This window comes from Mus caroli, chromosome 10 (genome assembly GCF_900094665.2).
Source record: "Mus caroli chromosome 10, CAROLI_EIJ_v1.1, whole genome shotgun sequence".
NCBI lineage: Eukaryota > Metazoa > Chordata > Mammalia > Rodentia > Muridae > Mus > Mus caroli.
Genome location: NC_034579.1, coordinates 79,078,302 through 79,094,785, shown reverse-complemented (window position 1 = coordinate 79,094,785; position 16,484 = coordinate 79,078,302). Strand labels below are relative to the sequence as shown.

General features: G+C 44.2%; 1 long non-coding RNA gene across 1 annotated transcript in view; it reads left to right on the top strand.

The window, feature by feature from the left end:
* LOC110302803 overlaps positions 1 to 16,484 on the top strand; it is a 45,817-nt gene that overhangs the window by 22,839 nt on the left and 6,494 nt on the right. Inside the window, exon 2 of the long non-coding RNA XR_002378843.1 lies at positions 10,624 to 11,278. This is a non-coding gene — a long non-coding RNA (uncharacterized LOC110302803). The remainder of the gene's footprint in view (positions 1 to 10,623; positions 11,279 to 16,484) is intronic.

The following is a 16,484-nucleotide window of genomic DNA, read 5'->3' as shown; positions in this document are numbered from 1 at the left end:
AAGGACAATAAATAATAAATAAATAAGTTTAAAGATTCACCTGTTCTCGGGGATGAAAAGCCAGCGGGGTGCATACCAGGTTCGTCTACCATTGCAACTAGCAGTATGAGTTTGTGAACCCCTTGAATACATGGGGGCTTCAGTCTTATCACCTGCAAGAAAATAGTGGCATACAACTCCTTCCTCACTCACCCATCCTTGTCTAGATCCTGTGTGTCTGTCTTCTGCGGCTACCCAGGACACTGATCTGTGGAGTCACGACGGTCAAATTCTGAAGAGCCTGGTAATATTTTGTCAGTATTTAAAGCTAAAAGTTGAATTTTAATTGACATAGAATTATTATTATCTAGGCATCTTGTTGGGGTTTCAATTGGAATTTACAGACTTGTGATCATTGGGGATATATTAATTTGAATTCTAGTTTTTTAGCTGAGTTTTGTGGTTTGAAACATGGTCTTACTACATAGCTGGCCTCAAACTCACTGAATTTTCCTGCCTCATTACTCAGGACTAAAATTACAGTTATACTCCACCATGTCTCCCTTAAATTTTTTTTTAAACTAAATGGTTTTTCATAAGTAGTGCTCCACATTTCCAAGAGATTCTGATAGTGCCAGGTTATCCATCTCATCAGGTGATAATGCTTCTCTGCTTCTCACGCTTAACCTCCAGGTCTTCAACACCTCTTGTGAGACATCTCTTCAGATTCTGTCCAGAGCCTAACATCTCACCACCTACTCCTAGTTAACCATTCACATTGCTAGGACCAAATTTGGCAACAGCAACTTCAGGATGGTAGGGTTTGTTGAGACTCAAAAGAAAGGACTGTCATAGCAGGGAAATCACAGCACCAGAAGATCGAGGGAGCTGGCCACACTGCATCTGCCATCAGGAAGCCAAAATGGATGGAAGCTGGTTCTCAGCTCTCTTTCTCCTCTTTCTTTCTTTCTTTTTTTTTTTTTTTTAAAGATTTATTTATTATATGTAAGTTCACCGTAGCTATCTTCAGACACTCCAGAAGAGGGTGCCAGATCTCATTACGGATGGTTGTGAGCCACCATGTGGTTGCTGGGATTTGAACTCTGAACCTTCGGAAGAGCAGTCGGGTGCTCTTACCCACTGAGCCATCTCACCAGCCCCCTTTCTCCTCTTTCTACAACCCAAGCCCCCAACATATGGAATAGTGTCCTCCATACTTAGGATCGGTCTTTCCTCCTCAGTCAATTTTCTCACAGATGCACCCAAAGGTTTGTCTCTTAGCTGACTGTAGATCCTGTGAAGTTGGCAGTCAATATTAGCCACCACAGTTTCCATCAGAGCCATCCTTGCCCAACCTACCATGATCTGTTGCTGGGATTCTCTTCCTGCTCTTCCTAATGATGTTTTCACTTCTTGGCCATTGGTGTGGATGTAATAGTGTATTGAAAGTGGTCCTTCATTGATTCTCGGCCTTTTGGCTAAGATCAAGTGAAAGTGGTCCTTCCCAAACAGTAAGACACGGTTCATTCCTCCTCTTGTCAAACTCTTTCAACAAGGTTCCAGAAGAGAGGAGTTGCCATCTTTCCCATGACCTAACGATCTACAGGGTCCGGGTTCCTTTCTTCTCTGCTTATCCACTTTACACCAGCTGCACTGGTCCCCTGCTTCTCTTGCTACAGTGCTACATTGTAACCACTCCTGTTACACCGCTTTGTAGCTTCAGTGCTACATTGTAACCTCTCCTCCTACAATACGCTGAAGCTGCTCTCCACGTTGTAGACCTCTCCCACAGCTCCACTTGGGCTTACTATCCTTGCTTTTTAGATCTTTGGTCACATGCCAGCTCATCAAAGAATTCTTTGACCACCCAACTTAAGACAGCAACTCTCCTAGCATTCTATAGGCCTCCTGGTGTTTGCTTCTGAAGTATTGGTTTGCCACTATTGCCCATCAACATGAAAAATCCCTACAGATGGGCATTTTGCTCATTGCTGTAGTTCCTATGACCAGAAAGACTTGGTGAACAATACTTTACTGAGTTAATTAAACCATTTGATGAATGCAGGATGCCAGGGTTTATGGCAGAACCACTTAGGAAAGAATATTTGTCATCAGGGCCCCTGTGTGCTGGGCTAAAGTTTTGAACTCATCGCCACCTCCTTATGGTAGCCAAAGAGAGGCTTTAATCAAGGAAATGACAAATCATATTTGCATTTACAAAAGTAAAGCCTACTGACAATGGGAAAAACACTTCTGATATAAGCATGCTAGAAGGCAGTGGGAAGGCTGTTATATGCATCCACACGAGAAAAATAATGTTAAATAGAACTACCTAGCTTGGGAGTAGAGCTTACTGGTAGAGCACATGCTGAACATTTATGAAGCCTGGAGTTCAGTCCTCAGCATCCACACATGCACGCATCCACACACACATGCATGCATACACACACGCACTTGCACACAGCACATATTGAATTACTATGTGACCTAGATGAGTAGATAACCAAAAGAATCATAAACATGTGGGTGTCACCCTGTAGGTGAGATTTCACATTAACACTGGAAACCTGGTTATAAGCCTAGGCACAAGCCTAGGCTACAAGCTTAGGTTACAAGCCCAGCTAGTGGGAAAGCTATTGCTGTTGTTTTGCTAAACGGTCCATTTAACACATTTAACACATTACTGTCAAATTGCCCTCTGGATAACTGTGTTTATATCCACAGAATAGTGCTGAGTAGTGACCACAGAGACTCAAAGAATAGAGAATAAATGACCGATGAATTCTTAGCTACATCTTCTCCATCTTTCCGGAAACGTGGAGGAAAAGGGGTCAGAAAGAAGTAAGAGTCAGAGGAAGTGGGACGTCAGTGTGGATGGAACACCGACTTCCTGGCATGGTGTGGCTGATACATCTTGAACTCACAGAAGCTGTGAGCACCTCTGCGAAATCTGCACAAGGCTGAGCCTGTTTGCACTCTTTCATGGGAGAAGAGGGGGCTCATGGGGCCCTGCTCCTCCCTGGTAATGTTTATACAGATAATGGTGAATGGGGAGGGAGAGAGGAATGCTTCAGTGATGTACCCCTGGTAAGGTACCCTCGCTCCTGTAAATAACCACTCCCCCACACTCCTATACACAACCGTAACGAAATGCATTGGGCTCAAATAACAATAAACAAATGACAAAAACGTAGCCTTGAATGTAGGAAGGGACTGGTGGGAGGGGAAGAAAAACGGACATGGGGGGATGGGGACTGAGAACATCATAAACACATTGCTTACATGTATGAAAATTTTTATTTATTTATTTATTTATTTATTTATTTTACTTATTCACTTTACATTCTGCTCATTTCTCTCCTCCTTCCTCCTCCCCTTCTCCTCAGCACGACTTGGTCCTTCCTGGGTATCCCCCCTACCCTGGCACTTCAAGTCTCTGCGAGGCTAGGTGTTTCCTCTCCAACTGAGGCCAGACAAGGCAGCCCAGTTAGAAGAACATATCCCACATAAAGGCAACAGCTTTTGGGATAGCCCCCATTCCAGTTGTTTGGGACCCGCATGAAGATCAAGTTGTACCTTTGCTAAATGTGAGGGTGGAGGCCTAGGTCTAGCTCATGTTTGTTTTTTGGTTGGTGGTTCACACGCTGAGAGCGCCAAGGGTCCAGGTTAGTTGACTTGGTTGATCTTCCTGTGGAGTTCCTGATCCCTTTGGGGCTGCAATCCTTCCTCCTATTCATCCATAAGAGTCCCCAAGCTCCATCCTCTGTTTGGCAATGGGTATCTCTGTCTGAGACAGCTGCTGGGTGGAGCTTCTGTATGAAAATTTTAAAGCAAAAATAATCATAAATAAGAACTTAGGGAGATATTTTCATACCCATATTCATAGCAGCATTCTCTGCAATGGCAAAAAGGTAGAAACGAACCATGTGCCCATCAGTGGGTCCGTGTCTAAATCAAAGGTGGCACATATGGACATAAAGTGGGATGTTATCCAACCTTAAAAAGAAAGGAAGACTGACAAGTGCTACAACACAAAAGAGCCTCGAGGATCCCACTCTCTGGGAAATGAAACTACAAAATCGCACATCTTCTGCGATGTCACTGTCACATGTATAAGATACCTAGAAAGGTCAAGTCCAGAGAGACAGTGAGTAAACAGAATGCTGGTGAGCAGAGGCTGGAAGTGGGGAGGGGAGGGCTGTTGTTTAATGGTTAGTTAGCTGGGACTTTGCAACATGGCTATCAGCTCTGAGCCTGGGTACTGGTAAGGGTTACACAACACTGATTGTATACCATTCAGGATTTAACATGTATACCATGCTATATGTAACATGGTTTTATGTTGCGCATATTTTATCACAACTTTTAAAAAAAGGTTCATGAGGCTCCAAAACCAGGCAGAACCTGCAAAATGGAAGAGAAACTAGAATGGAGACAGATTCAAGACCCAGGAAGGAAACCAGGACCAACAAGCTTTTAAGATGCATTGGTTGTGGGGAATAAGGACAAGAAAGGGTATGATTTTCCCTCTCTGGTTGTATATCTGGGGCAGAAAGAGTCCCTCAACATAATAGGAGAATGGGGTGGTTTTGAGGGGAGAGATGACAAACTTGGTTTTGAACTTATTTTAGCAATCCTCGGATCTTCAGAGAAGTGCTTTCTGGCATCCCGATATATAATGCAGGGACTCAAGTCTTGGATAAAAATACAGACACAGTCATTGAAATGACTGACATCACTTCTATGAGGATACATGCCTGCCACCTCCAGCCCCTCCACAGTCAAGGCAAGAGGATCGGGAGCCCAAGGTCATCCATCCTCTGTTACACAGTGGGTTGGAGGCCAGACAGGAGACAACACCTTAAGGAAACAAATGGGGTGTTTTAAGGGAAAGAAGAAGAGGAAGAGGAAAAAGGAAAAGAAGAAATGAACATTGGAGAAAGTAGAGAAGAGGTTCAGAACCCCCTGAAGCTAAAAACTGAAGGAGCCGGTGAAGAGGGAGTTGAGCCAGGAGCCAAGGTTCCAAGATGATTCTAAGATGGAAGGAACACCCTGGTGTTAAAAGCTAAAGCATGGTCAGGAAAAACAACCTCTAGACTCTAACAACAGGGGCGATAGTCAGGAGACCCTTACTCTAACAACAGGGAGACTAGGAGACCCTTATAGGAACAACTTGAAAAGGTTGGTAAATTTTAAAACCAAATTGCAGCGAAACTAACAACAAGGAAGTAGACATTAAGCCACGGGTAGAAATTTGAGAAGAAAATTACAATATAGATATGCACACCATATAATCTCCTATGATGCAGACCTTCGATCCTGAAGATAAAAAGAAGCCTAATCGGCTGGGGACAGCATTTAATTTTGGTGACAACCAACTGCCAAGTGACATGGGATACAGCTACCTACTTATCCCTGAATAAACAAACAACGTAACTGGCTTAAAAGAAATAACATCTGTGGGCTGGGGGTGTGGTTTAGTGGTACAGCACTTGCCTGGCATGCCTGAGGCCTTGGGTTCAGTCCTGGGGAGGGAGTACAGGGAGGAGAGAGAGAGACAGAGACAAAGACAAGAGAGATAAGGAAGAAAACATGAATAGTGTGAAAAGTTTTACTGTTTCTTCTTTTAAAAAAAATCGATAACAGAACTCTGGTTTATTCTGGGAAGCCTCTTTTGCTTCTAGAGAGATATAAGTAAAAATCTTTGGGTGGTTTTCAGCAGAACTTCATTTTTAAAAAAAGGTGAATTTTTTATTTTTCTCTTTCCAGAAGGACAGTGTAATACTAGGCCCCAGGAGCCAGATGCGGCCAGTGGAACTTCACTGAGAATCAAACTATGTACTAAAAATGGCAGAGCTCCTTAGTGCTGTGGTAGATACCATACCTTCCCTGGAGTAGTAACCCACACTACTGAGTCGTTGTTCTTGTTTTGAGACAGGGTCTCGCATAGCCTAGGCTGTCCTTGAACTTTCTGTGTACTTGAGGATGACCTTAAACTTGAGATCTCCCTGCCTCCACCTTCCTGGTGCCAGGGTTGTAGGCCCTTGTTGCCCACACCAAGCTCTGACCTCCCACGGGCTTCTGCTGCCTGAGCAAACAAAGCCCTCCTAGATTAGAGTTAGGTCCCCACTATTAGCATATTAAGTCAAGTGTTATCTTAAACCCCTGATTGTGAGTTATGATTCTGGTCAGCTCTGGCCTCCTCAAGAGCAACCACGTAGGTGCTGTGCCATCAAGAACACAGAAAAGAAGCCGGGTGTGGTGGCGCACGCCTTTAATCCCAGCACTCGGGAGGCAGAGACAGGCGGATTTCTGAGTTCGAGGCCAGCCTGGTCTACAGAGTGAGCTCCAGGACAGCCAGGGCTACACAGAGAAACCTTGTCTCGAAAAACCAAAAAAAAAAAAAAAAAAAGAACACAGAAAAGAGCCAGCTGTTTGAGAAACACCTTTACTGGGTTGTTGATGACTATAATTCCTAGGATCATCCCTACAGTGACTTACGTACTGTTTACAATCATTTTAAATATCAAATGTCCTTGAGGAGAGTTACCACAGGGGCTAAAAATCATTCTCAGTTGTCCATCTGGGTTGTGTTCCAGGCAAGAGAGTAACATGATATGGACGAAGTGTGGGAAGGAAAGGGTCACAGAGATGGGCAGCTCCTGATAGGATGTAGAGTCCAGCATCAGCACCAGTTGGGGAGGGATGTTCACCAGCTTCATCATTTGCCCTAAGGTTGATCCACGTGAAGAGTCAATGCATAACTGTTTTTGCCCTCCAAGCCAATCACCACACTTAACTTACTTGTATCATTTACCTGTATAGTACTGCTGTGTTGTTAGGTGGTATTGCCCTTATCCCCATGGAGAAAGGCACAGAGAGGATGAGTTACGCCAGAGACTTGAAACTAAAACCACATCTAACTAATGACAATTGTTACACAAGCCAGCCTATAGCAAGCAGTAATCATGTGCCTAGTGTTTTACATGTGTAACATTTAACAACTTCATGAGGCAGATACAATGCATATCCCCATTTTACTGAAGAGGAAACTGAAATGACAAAAGGTTAATGAATTTGTCTGTGTGCCAATGCCTTGAGATACCTAGAACATAAACTCAAGTTTGCTTTACTCCAGATCTGGGACATAGTGAAGGGAGACATGTTTTTTTCTAAATTTTTACAAATTTGTGTGTGTGTGTGTGTGTGTGTGCGCGTGCGCGCATGCGCACGCATATGTCTGTGCATGTGTATGTACATCTGCGTATGTTTGTGATGGTGTGAAGTTTGTATGTATGTCTGTGTGTGTCTGTGTGTATATGATTGTGGTGGTGTGAAGTATGTGTGTGCATACATATGTGTGTCCATGTGTATCTGTGTATGTGTATGTGTGTGCATGTGTGTGTGTGAAGTGTGTGTGTACATGTATGTGTGTCCATGTGTGTCTGTATGTGTGGGTGTTTGTGGTGTTGTAAAGTGCATATGTGTGCATGTGTGTGTCTATGTACATGTGTGTTTGTAGTGTTGTGAAGTGGAGAGGAGTGGTGTGTGTGTGTGTGTGTGTGTGTGTGTCTTTTGAATGCACATGGGTGTGCTAGCACTAGTGAACAGGAGGAGGCCAGAAGAGGATGCTCAGTGTCTCCCTCTATCACTCCCTCTGTCTACTCTTTTTTTTTTAAGATTTATTTATTTATTATATGTAAGTACATTGTAGCTGTCTTCAGACACACCAGAAAAGAGAGTTAGATCTCATTACGGATGGTTGTGAGCCACCATGTGGTTGCTGGGATTTGAACTCAGGACCTTTGGAAGAGCAGTCGGGTGCTCTTACCTGCTGAGCCATCTCATCAGCCCCCTGTCTACTCTTTTAAGACAGGGTCTCTCACTAAACCAGAGGCTTGCTGTTCAGAGCAAACTGGCTGGCCAAGGAGCTCCCACGGAGCTGTCTATCTGCGCATCCTGGAGTTGAATTTCAAGTATGTGTAACTTTGTCCAGCTTTTGATGTGGGTTCTAGGGACTTGATTTCAGGTCCTCTTGCTTGCCAGCAAGTGCTCCTACCCACTGAGCTACCTCCCCAGTCCCTACACTTTACTTTTTAACCCACTAGAAAACTAAAACACAAAGAACACCATGCAGTACATCTTGGATTTCCAAAGATATATTCCTGTTAAAAGCAAACATTATATAAATCCATTCTTTGAACATTAAGGCTCCCCAAAAGACTGTGTCACTCACTAGTGTCATTATTTTACAAGCTGGCAAACAGAAAGATCACATGGCACTCCCAAATACAATTAAGGCATCAGAATCATGGCATCATAACAGAGGCAGGCCCTCAGCCTGATTCTGGGGGAAGAACAACAGCGTGCTTCTACATAACCCAGACCTGAGACTTGGAAACTTTTAAGGTGAAACTTTGCCTTCCCTCCTCCTTTCCCATCTTGGAAACAAAGGTCCATTTTTCACTCCTGAGGAATTCAATCTTCGCAGCAGATCGCCTGGAAACAGTGAGTGTGCTTTAAGCATCGAGGGGCTGGGGCTGGAGGTGCCTGCATGGGAAAGTAGAGCCATGGATCATAGTGACATCTGAGCAACAGCTCAGAGGGAGGAGAAGAGGAAGGCCAGTCTTTCTTCCCTTAGCTGTTCCTCTCTGGCTCAGGACGCATTCACTCTCCTCTCATTGCAAAGTCACTGAAGGGAATGGAGGACACTCAAGAAATCCCACACTGAGACTGGAACGGCAGGACAGACTCCCAAGAAAGCCCCTGGCTTCTCCTTCTTGCTGAATCTCTTTTCCTGATCTGTCGAGCTCTAAAAAGGGCAGTGCCCCTGAGGCTGCTGCTCTCTGACTCCCTGAGGGGACAGAGCCCTAGCTCCACCTCATTAAACTAGCCCTAGTAAATGAACTTTTGAAGCATGCGTGGGTCGGTGCTCACTTTTGCTTAGATTCAAACTCTCTGATAATTTGAAAAGCAAAGTTAAAGCCACAAAGAGAAACAGTTTGCTACTTTGCAAACACTAAAAATGTTTTCTAGTAGTAATCACTTAGAATTCATGGGGTGACACCCCATATTCAGCAGGTGGAAATAGAGTCGTCCTCAACATGTCAAGAGCCTTCAGAGTGTTCGTATTACCTGATCCAATGATTTTCCTTGCATGTGGCCTAAGAAATGAGTAGAAAGGCAAAGCATGATTGGTAGGTAAGAATATCATAGCATTCTGTTGAGTCTACCTTTGAAGTTCACTCCCAAACCAATTCCATCTACACTCACCTTTGTACAAATTTTCAACCCTATAGTTTAACTTGGATCCTCTTACCCATCACAGTTCCCTGGCCACCATGGAAAGAAGATGTCTGAATCCTACCTGACTGGATGCAAACACAAGCCTCTAACACCCTTGATCGATCTTCACTTACTAGGACAGACATGAATAGTTATTTTTCAAGTGGGGCTTCTTGGGTGCACCTGAAACAGTGTTCATTATAACACAGGTGGGAACATCATCTAATAAAGGACTGGCCACATAACCCTACCAGGAGATTGCAGAGTCGTGACTGTCAGCGACAGCCACAGCAAACATGCTGTTGGAATCTCCTGCTAAGACCATGAACCCGCCATGTTCTCTCTGCGTTTCTAATCAAACTCCTAAAAAGATTTATCAAAGTTCAATGCTATTGTGGTAAATCTCCAACCCAAATAAGCCCAGACAACGAAAACACAACTCAATTTAATCTGAATACATGCTATGTGCCGAGACTGGGCAAATCTACCGCTACACAACCATCTTCCCCCTAGAAGAGGCCCCTTAGAACTTGAGATTTCTCCAGGCCACGTGCTTCTGCTCCGCTTTCCTTCCACCTCCTCCTCTGTTATTCTCTCTTTCTCCCTTTCTCTCCCAAAACCTTCAGCTCCACCTTCCCCTCTTTTTTCGCCCAATCACTGGCTCTAGCCTTTATTTATAAATTAAGGTGGAAGAAGGTTTACAGGAAATCACCTGAGTACTGACTCATTCCTTGTTCAGAGCCCCTTACAGAAGAGCAGAATTAACATCATATACAATTAGCCCCAGGGCTATCTGCAACACACTGTTCTCTGTTTTTCACCCTCTGTTTTTTTCTGGAATTTACCATAATTGGTCTTTGCAAAGCCACTAAGGACTTCTGTGCTGCCCGGTCTGTTGACCAAGACCTGTAACATTTGACCAGGGCCTCTATGCTGTTGACATTTTTCTTACCTGACTCCTAAAACTCTTCTATTTCCTGGTCTCCTATCCTTTCAATCCTTCCCCTACCCTGCCCCCACCCCCATCCAGTTCACTTCTTAATCCTGTTTCCCTGCCATCTTCCCTACCTGTAGATATTGCCCTGCCCCAGAACTCAGTCCTCTGGCCTTTGGTCTTTTCTTCTTATACTCCTTAGTGATGTCATATTGCCCCGAGCTTTAGACACATCAATGTCCCGATGATTTTCAAAGTTCCATTTCCCCATGTGGGTTTCCCCCTGACTCCCACATCAAACTGCTTACTCTGTTTCTGCATCTCGCTGTCCAATAAGCCTCTCAAAGACAGCCTGGATTTTTTTAATTTCCCCTGCGTCCCACTATTTATCCTTAAAATGCACTCTTTCTCCATTTTTTTCCCAGTCTAATTAACACAATAACTCACTTGGTTACTCAAGACCATATCTGAATAGCAGCTACCCCCGAGATGGTAAGATGACAGATGTCTGGCTTTCTTGCAATGTGGAGTAAGCAACTTTGGTCAGAAGGAGGCATCAGGCACGTCACAGAAGGGAAAGTACTCAGGAAGACTAAACACAGCCTCTATGACCATAAGACAAAGGGTGCAATATACAAGGACCTTGTGAAGAAGCAAGGTAGAATACAGGAGTGAAAACAGGACACTCTACAGTGTTTGTAGCCTAATGGCCAGAAGGCAATGTAGCCTAGAGCATCTTTCCTCTTGGCCAAATGGATCTGCGGCGTGTGCATGTGTTAGAGTGACATATGTAGTACCTGATGTCATCACATGGCCCTCGTGAGACCATACAGTACCATTTGGGATCTAGGCCAGCTGTGAATGACTTGAGGCACAGCTAACAATTCTGGTTCTTTAGGACTACTCCTGAAGTAACACCGATATTTCTAAGACTTGGGAGAAGAGGAGGGGACCTGGGTCCCTGATCCTCTCCTAGCCCAAGATATCTGTCACACGAGAGCAGAATTGCAGCCTGATGTCTTCTGCACAGCTGCATACAGAGGCTGGAAGCAGCTGGTGTGACCATATAAGGCTGCAAAGGTGAAGTCTTGAAATTCTTTACCAGAGTAATGTTCTACTGGCTGACCTGCCTTCGGGGCCGGGGGCAGGGGGTTGGCTTCTGTCTTAGTTAGGGTTTCTATTTCTGTGATAAAACACCATGATCAGAAGCAAATTGGGGAGAAATAAGTTTATCTCAGCTTATGCTTCCACATCGAAGTCCATCATTCAAGGAAGTCAGTGCAGAAACTCAAGTGAACAGAAGCCATGGAGGAATGCTATTTGCAGACTTTCTCTCCATGGCTTGCTCAGCCACCTTCTTATCTAAGACCACCAGTCCGTGGATGGCCCTGGCCACAGAGAGTTGGGCCCTCCCACATCCATCACTAATGATGAGAATTCCCTACAGATTTGCCCATAGGCCAGTCTGATGGGGACACTTTCTCAGTGAAGGTTTCCTCTTCTCAGATGACTCTAGCTTGGAATTTTCTATCTGCTTAGGTGCTTTCTGTGGACAAGACTCATGATGGAAAGCTGCATCAGTCAGCATTTTCCACAGACAAAGAATTAACATCTGTGGGGCGGGGGGGGGGGGGTAAAGAGAATGTGTGTTAAAGAACTAGCTCATGGGACTGTGAAGGTGTGGCAAGTCCACAGTCTGCTGGGATTGGGCCAGAGGGCTGAGGACTCTTGAAAGAAGGAGTGGCCATCAAACCCAAAGGTCCCTGGCAAGCAGAATCCTTCCCAGTTCTGGGAACTCAATCTTTGTTAGATTTAGCATCTTACAAATTTCCTACAAAAAATAGATTTGAACACAACAAAAAGGAGCAAGATTCTTTAAAGGACAAACACAAAGCTTATACTTGCTGGAGAGATGAAAGCAGAGAGGACGGGGTCAAGAGACAAGAGAGCCCTGACAGCACTCCTCTTAGAAGCTTCCTTTGTGTGCTTTTGAAAAGTGTTTGTTCCTTGGTTTTTTTTATTTTTATGTCTGCATATGTATGCCGGAGTACATGTATGTGTGCCATAGGCCTACAGGAGCCCTCGGAGGTCAAATGAGGGTGTTTGGTCCCCAAACTGAAGTTACAAACAGTTGTGAGCAGCCATACAGGGGCTGGGAACTGAACCCAGGTCCTCTGCAAGGACAATCGTGTTCTTCAACACTGAGCCATCTCTCTTTGCCCAAGTGACCAAGTGACCTTGACTCCTTTGCTCTTGAATTCTTCATGCTTGTTATCTATTGTTTGACCGGTACCGTGTATATTTATCTGATGTCTGAGATTCAATGGGATCAGCCTTATAGTAAGTGTAGGATGAGTCTGAAACTTTCCTCTTGATGGGTTGCCTCCGTATTGATTTCTCAAAGTTACCCTGTCATTGCATGTTTATAAGATCATAAATTCCAGAGCAGGATGACATCTTGGGGTTCACCAACTTCAACTACCTGGGTACTGGGAAACCGAGATCCAGGTATATTAAGTATAGATGAGCCTTGGCCTCAGTTCACATATTTCCATCACTTTCTCTACGGCATCATGGGAAGAAAGCATGAGAATATCACAGCCAGGATACCGAGCCCCCCTCATACATACACACACATTCACAGACAGACAGACAGACAGACAGAAACAGAGACAGAGAGGGCCATGCCTCCTTCCACATATTGCATGTTCATTACTGCGGGAAGTAATGGCTCAGTTTGGTTGGTGGGAAACAAAATGGCTCGTGCAGCAAAGCTGGCCCTAGTGAGGGATCCGCAGAAGAGGAGGCTGGAGTTTCCTGGATCGTCGTCAGGCGCTATCCCTAAAGAGCTAACATGGGGTTATTAAGCCTTTCCACAGAGCCAATTTTGGATGGTGGTTCTGATTGCTGGATAAATCACAGCAGGAAATTGAAATGAGTGTGTGAAGGGCACAGGCAGGGTACATTCCAGGGCAGTGAACAGCCCTGTCTACCTGAGAGACATCATTGCATCAGAGCAAAGAGGACAATGTCCAGGGAAATCAGGAGGGACAGGCAAAAGAGAAGAGTATATATGAGATACATAAATCAAAATGATAAAGTGACATAAGAGGATTGCTGAATTAAAAGGAAGGAAGGAAATGGTAGCTGAAGACAAAACTAAATGGGACACAAGACTGCAAGAAGAACAAAGCCTCAGAACTATATTTACCTCTCGGCAGCTCTTGGCTTGGCAAGTTATTCAGAGTGTTATTTTCATGCCAGGTTACACTGACATGACCATGAAGCACTCCTGTTCTTTCTCCTTGTCAGCTACTGCACAGAGAATGCAAATGTCATTTAAAAGGGGGTGGGGCTAGAGAGGTGGCTCAGCCAGCGGTTGAGAGCACTGACTGCTCTTCCGAAGGTCCTGAGTTCAAATCCCAGCAACCACATGGTGGCTCACAACCATCCATAATGAGATCTGATGCACTCTTCTGGGGTGTCTGAAGACAGCTACAGTGTACTTACATATAATCAATCAATCAATCAATCAATCAATCAATCTTTGGGCCACTGGAGTGACCAGGGCTGGAGCAAGTGAGGCCAGAGCAAGAAGAAAAAGTGTCTGAAGACAGCTATAGTGTATTTACATATAATAAATAAATACATCTTTAAAAAAAACAATCAAGAGACAACACTCATCGCAGTCAGTAAAACTGTCACTTAATCATGTATAACTTACTCATTGATTCCAAACATGTGGTGAGCATTTGTGGTGGTTTGCATATGCTTGGCCCACGAAAAGTGGCACTATTAGGAGGCGTGGCCTTGTTGGAGGAGGTGTGTCACTGTGTAGGCAGTGACATCATCTAGTGCTCCAGTTCCTCCCAGTGTGGAAGAGAGACCATCCTCCTGGCTGCCTATAGAACAGACTCCTTCTGCCTGTCTTTGGATCAAGATGTAGAACTTTCAGCTCCTCCAGCAACCTGTCTGTTTGCATGCTGTCAAGCTGGAACTGAAAGCCAGCCCCAATTAAATGTTTCCTATATAAGAGTTGCCTCGGTCATAGTGTCTCTTCACAGCAATGGAAACACTAACCAAGACAGCATTCAATATGTACCAGGCACTGTGCTAATATACAATATTGGACAGAATTGCTGCAGCCCCTATTCTTGAAGTGCTAACACTTTAACAAGGGAAAAATGTGATATTCTACATAGCCACATAAAAGTTTTGGGTATCAGCCATGCTATAACCTGGGTATCATACTAGACCCCGCTGCATTTGGTAGAAAACCTAAATAAAAGAGACTCAAACAAATAGAGGTTGGTTTTTCTTGTGTAAGAAATCCAACCAAATAGTGGTACATTTTTCGTACATGGACAGATGAATGTGGATAGTCTAGAAAAGATGCAACTCCTCAAGACAACACAAGGACTCAGCATGGATCCATTGATCTAGACAGGCAGTGTGACACGGCGCTCCGTGCAGGGATGTCTGCCCCAGGTTCCTTGAACTGGCATCACTTAGAAACTCTTATTAAATATTATTCCTAAGTCTTGGCCCTGCTACTCATTAGTTGTCTGACATTGAGAAAGGCACTCAATATCTCTCCAGCTCTTCAATTTCTTATCAGTAAAGTGAATGGAAATAGTAGCCCCCTCTCTCCTAAATCTCTTGCAAGAATTAATTTATGTGAACTGCCAGAACAGTGCAGTGGGGATGTAAGGGCCATTGAAGTGCTGCTACTAGTGTCCTGCCAGCTTTAATGTGTTGGATTTTTATCTTCACTCTTAACCTTCCACGGACTATGTCAAGGAGGGTGCTCAGCTTCAGGTACCATAAAATGTTCCAGACAAGAATGAGGGAAGAAAGCCCCTGTGTGTTAAAGACTGTCCTATCCTTAGCTTGCTGTTAAAGGTGGTTATAGAAACTCCAAGACATGGGGCCTAGTGGAAGGTCTTTAGGTCATTGGCAATACCCTTGAAGATTACGGGGCCCTACCCCTTTCTCTTCTGTTTCCTGGCCATGAGGTAAGCAGCCCCACCGTGGACTCCCACTGTGATGTGTTCCTTTATCAGAGACCAAAAAGCAAATGGACACAATGACATAAACTTCAACCTTCCTGACAGCTGATCTTTTTTCAGTGTATAGCCATCTCAGGTGTTTGTTACTGTGTGTTTGTTACATTAAGTCCCATGGCAGCTGAATACAATGTTACTATGTTGCCATCCCTAGACCATATGACTCAGACGATCCAATACTGGCTAATAGGAGGTGACATTTGAAAGCTTTGGCAAGTTCCTATACTTCAGCAGATCTCAACCTAGGAGTCACAACATCTTGGGAGGTCATATGTTCTGATATCCTGTAAATCAGATATTTACATTATGATTCATAACAACAGCAAAAATACACTTATGAAGTTGCAATGAAATAATTTATGGTGGGGGGGTCACCACAGCATGGGGAACTGTATTAAAGGGTTACAGAATTAGTAATGTTAAGAACCATTGCTATAGGTGTATATAGGTGTATTGGTCCTGTTTCTGGAGGCTTTCACTAATCTAGAGCCCTTTCCTGATTCTTTCATCTTCTAATGTCTTGCTTTGATTTGCTTTTTATCACTATGATAAACACCAGGACCAGAAGCAACTCAGGAAGAAAGGGTTTGCTTCACCCTATAGTTTTCAGTTTGTCATTGAGAGAAACTGAGGCAGGAACTTAAAGTTGGAATCTAAAAAAGAGGCCATGGAGGTATACTTGTTTTCCTTGGCCTATAGAACCTGTTTTCATATAGAGTCCAGGGCTCCTGCCCAGGGCTGGCACTACACACAATGGGGCTGGCTCTCCTATGCTATCATTATCTATGATAGTGTTCCACAGACAGGCCAACTTAATGAAGCACATTCTTCCGCTGGGGTTCCCTGTTCCTAGATGACTCTCTGGTTTGTGATAAGCTGACAAACACTAATCATCAGAGCTAGTGATTCCAAGCATCCCTAAAGTGTGACAACACCATGCAGTCTCTGCCTTCACCTTCTCAGTGACTTCTCCCCCATGTGCCACCTCTTCTGGCTTTTATTTATTTATTTATTTATTTATTTATTTATTTATTTTTATTACGTATTCTCCTCAATTACATTTCCAATGCTATCCCAAAAGTCCCCCATACCCTCCCCCCCCACTTCCCTACCCACCCATTCCCATTTTTTGGCCCTGGCGTTCCGCTCTACTGGGGCATATAAAGTTTGCATGTCCAATGGGCCTCTCTTTCCAGTGATGGTCGACTAGGCCATCTTCT